The 4,015-nt window shown below is 46.4% G+C and overlaps 1 non-coding gene across 1 annotated transcript; it reads right to left on the bottom strand.

Moving 5' to 3' along the window:
- Positions 1–2,129: 2,129 nt before the first annotated feature.
- Trnat-ugu lies at positions 2,130–2,203 on the bottom strand. Its single transcript has one exon. It is a non-coding gene; the product is annotated as a tRNA-Thr (tRNA).
- Positions 2,204–4,015: the final 1,812 nt, after the last annotated feature.

Raw genomic sequence — 4,015 nt, 5'->3', positions numbered from 1 at the left:
GACGTGCATTGTCCTGTTGGAACAGCAAGTTCCCTTGCCGGTCTAGGAATAGTAGAACGATGGGTTCGATGACGGTTTGGATGTACCGTGCACTATTCAGTGTCCCCTCGACGATCACCAGTGGTGTACGGCCAGTGTAGGAGATCGCTCCCCACACCATGATGCCGGGTGTTGGCCCTGTGTGCCTCGGTCGTATGCAGTCCTGATTGTGGCGCTCACCTGTACGGCGCCAAACACGCATACGACCATCATTGGCACCAAGGCAGAAGCGACTCTCATCGCTGAAGACGACACGTCTCCATTCGTCCCTCCATTCACGCCTGTCGCGACACCACTGGAGGCGGGCTGCACGATGTTGGGGCGTGAGCGGAAGACGGCCTAACGGTGTGCGGGACCGTAGCCCAGCTTCATGGAGACGGTTGCGAATGGTCCTCGCCGATACCCCAGGAGCAACAGTGTCCCTAATTTGCTGGGAAGTGGCGGTGCGGTCCCCTACGGCACTGCGTAGGATCCTACGGTCTTGGCGTGCATCCGTGCGTCGCTGCGGTCCGGTCCCAGGTCGACGGGCACGTGCACCTTCCGCCGACCACTGGCGACAACATCGATGTACTGTGGAGACCTCACGCCCCACGTGTTGAGCAATTCGGCGGTACGTCCACCCGGCCACCCGCATGCCCACTATACGCCCTCGCTCAAAGTCCGTCAACTGCACATACGGTTCACGTCCACGCTGTCGCGGCATGCTACCAGTGTTAAAGACTGCGATGGAGCTCCGTATGCCACGGCAAACTGGCTGACACTGACGGCGGCGGTGCACAAATGCTGCGCAGCTAGCGCCATTCGACGGCCAACACGGCGGTTCCTGGTGTGTCCGCTGTGCCGTGCGTGTGATCATTGCTTGTACAGCCCTCTCGCAGTGTCCGGAGCAAGTATGGTGGGTCTGACACACCGGTGTCAATGTGTTCTTTTTTCCATTTCCAGGAGTGTATATCATGAAGTGTTCAGTAGTGTCTTCGCCGGCCGAAGTGGCCGTGCGGTTAAAGGCGCTGCAGTCTGGAACCGCAAGACCGCTACGGTCGCAGGTTCGATCCTGCCTCGGGCATGGATGTTTGTGATGTCCTTAGGTTAGTTAGGTTTAACTAGTTCTAAGTTCTAGGGGACTAATGACCTCAGCAGTTGAGTCCCATAGTGCTCAGAGCCATTTGAACCAGTAGTGTATTCCACACTCTCTGTTTAATTTTTGCACACTTTCGTACCCAGGGCAAGAAATATTAACAGATTAACTCGAATGAGAAAACTAGCATTGAGAGGAAAATATCAAAAGGAAGACTTCACAAAAAGATCAAAAACTTAGCATTGCCACTTATAGAACTCCTCTCTGAGTCTGTGCAAACCGTTCTAACAAAGCTGTAGTGGATTGTAGGCCAACAGTGCGTAACAGCACTCAAACCTGGTTCAGTGCCATTCACAGATAATGCGAAGCCCGTAACAAGTTGGAACCTGGAACCGGTCCGTCACGTGTGCTCGGATGACACACGGTAATTGGGAGCGCACTGCCCACAAATGGCAAATTCGAGTCCTGGTCCGGTACACACGTATGGCAGGCACTAACGGCTTACAACATCCGTGTTATAGTTCCATTAGTGAATACAGTAAGTGTGAGTTTTTCTATGTCTTCCACTTGCAGTCGTGGCGTTTGTGCAACAAAACACGTTTTCCACACTCCTCTCATGGCACACGAATATTATCTCTCTCTCTCTCTCCGACAACATGTGTGATAAGTTTCTAATATTTTATTTTTATTTTTGTCTTAGAGGGATATAAAACGAAATTCTGTGATTGTGTATAATATTTCTGCAGAAGTAGCGGAATTCTTTGCTGAACATTTCAAGGTATGTAATGTAATTTTAAATTTTAATTTGTGTGTAACTGGATTCGAGCAATAGTGAAAAATAGTACCCAAAAAATGCAGCAGCTGGTTCGTGAATTAATACATCCTACATACTAATGTAAGCATCTTAGTGAAAGAAAAACAGGAAACTACTTGGAAACAGAATTAGAATTATATTAATACCTTCAGCTGCTGACGGGCGTTGATATATATATCAACGAGGACAGGTGAAACTGTGTGCCCCGACCGGGACTCGAACCCGGGATCTCCTGCTTACATGGCAGACGCTCTATCCATCTGAGCAACCAGGGCACCAAGGATAGTGTGACTGCAGGGACTACTCGCGCACGCCTCCCGCGAGACCCACATTCTCACTTTGTATGTCAACACACCACATTTGTAGTGTCCCATTCCAATATACTCATTACTCGCGGAAGACATCCTTACCAAGTCCCGTAAGAGTTCGGGGAATATGTGTGCAACCTCACAGAAGAAGGTCATCGTCGGTAATGACGGAACTACATACTTACATGGACATGGCATCAGTTCTTTCGGACATGCCCGAAAGAAGACACACCATATCCATATAAGTATACTTGGAAACAAAGATATCGCGTTAGAGTCGAGCATTTGGAGGACACACTAAATTTGCCTAATCCGAGTGAAATCTGCAACTTTTGCGAACGCTGTGCCGGCACACAAACTGAATTAAGGTACGTGTCCGATTACAAGTATTGAAATCAGCAATAATATCGCTAAGGAATGACAGTTCACCTAGATGAGATCTTAGCGAAGCACGTAGGAACTCGTACAGTGCGTACCGTACTGCTTTTCTTAAAAAGATGTTGGGAACGTGCATGTATTCGATTTGGAGGTTGGAAATGGTCAAGAAACCCGGCGAGTGACGCAAAAACTGGGAAAGAATACTACTAGTTCCGGTGGTTTGGTACGTTTTACGTGCTACTCTGCGCCATCAAATAGTGACACTGCAGGAAGAATAAGCAGGTTGCACGAAGGGGGAAGTTTTTGCAAGCAAGAAGAAACTTTATGAGGCAGTGGGCAATGTTCCAAAAGCTGCTTGCAGTAAACATTGCCGTATTCAGGAAATATTAGAAAGGCAAGCAATATAAGGGACGTAATAAAATCACAGATTAGACACGGATGGAAAAGGGAATTATTTGTTTTCTTTTAGAAGCAAACATCCAGACGTGTATGTTAACTTAGGGAAACTTGGTGAAAAAATAAATATTCATTTAAAACAATTTTGTTTTCAGTAAAAATCACAAACAACTTTTACGGGTGTCATTGGCTTTTTTATACACTTAAGAAGTCTCCAGACAGTCTGTCCTTTCATTACTCTTGATCCATCTTGGGACGTAGTTTTCAGTGGCTGGCTGCGTAAAATGATTAACTTAATTTATTTGGGGGGGGGGTGGGGGGGGGGGGTGACCGAAATCGGATTTGACAGCCATTCCTTCCGACTGCGATTCCAATCTCTTAAAAATTGTGTCATCTCATTCCATGTAAGCATTTGTTTCAGTCTTAAGAATCATTGTATCACTTTGCCGATATGTATGGAATCCCGCAAATCTTTGTCAACAAAATCATGTGACTACTGCATAAATAAAGCTCCTGCGTAAGAACTGTATCAAGCGATAGTGATTTTTTGTAACGACTACCCGGGAGTAAAACTGGGACCTGTTCTGTCATCTTCATATTTCTCACCGTCGGTCGCTTACACGTACTTACAGTGTACTACAAATAGAGTTAACAGACCTAAATAATTCAGGTGGCGTCACATCGTCCACTAGAAACGTACACGGTGCTAATAAAACGCCGTCACTTGGCTTGAGAGACGTACGGTGTGTAAACTGAAGGCAAAGTAACATAACGTGGAAGTAATATAGCTGGAAGTAATAAACGTTGAAGTAATATAGCTGAATCTCAACAGTTAACTTGTGGAGATGTTTACGATGTAGAAACCGAGTAAGAAGTATTTCAATGAATATTGTTTATTTAGTCACATTCACGCATTTTTTTACGGAACTTAGTCTTCGAAGACGTCGTCATCCTAATAAAGTTATGCATCTGCGAAACGGGGAAGTCCGTAACCGCATGTATGGG

The sequence above is a fragment of the Schistocerca piceifrons genome, chromosome 5 (assembly GCF_021461385.2).
Source record: "Schistocerca piceifrons isolate TAMUIC-IGC-003096 chromosome 5, iqSchPice1.1, whole genome shotgun sequence".
In the NCBI taxonomy this organism is placed as follows: Eukaryota; Metazoa; Arthropoda; class Insecta; order Orthoptera; family Acrididae; genus Schistocerca; species Schistocerca piceifrons.
This window is presented reverse-complemented; position numbering and strand designations above follow the sequence as displayed.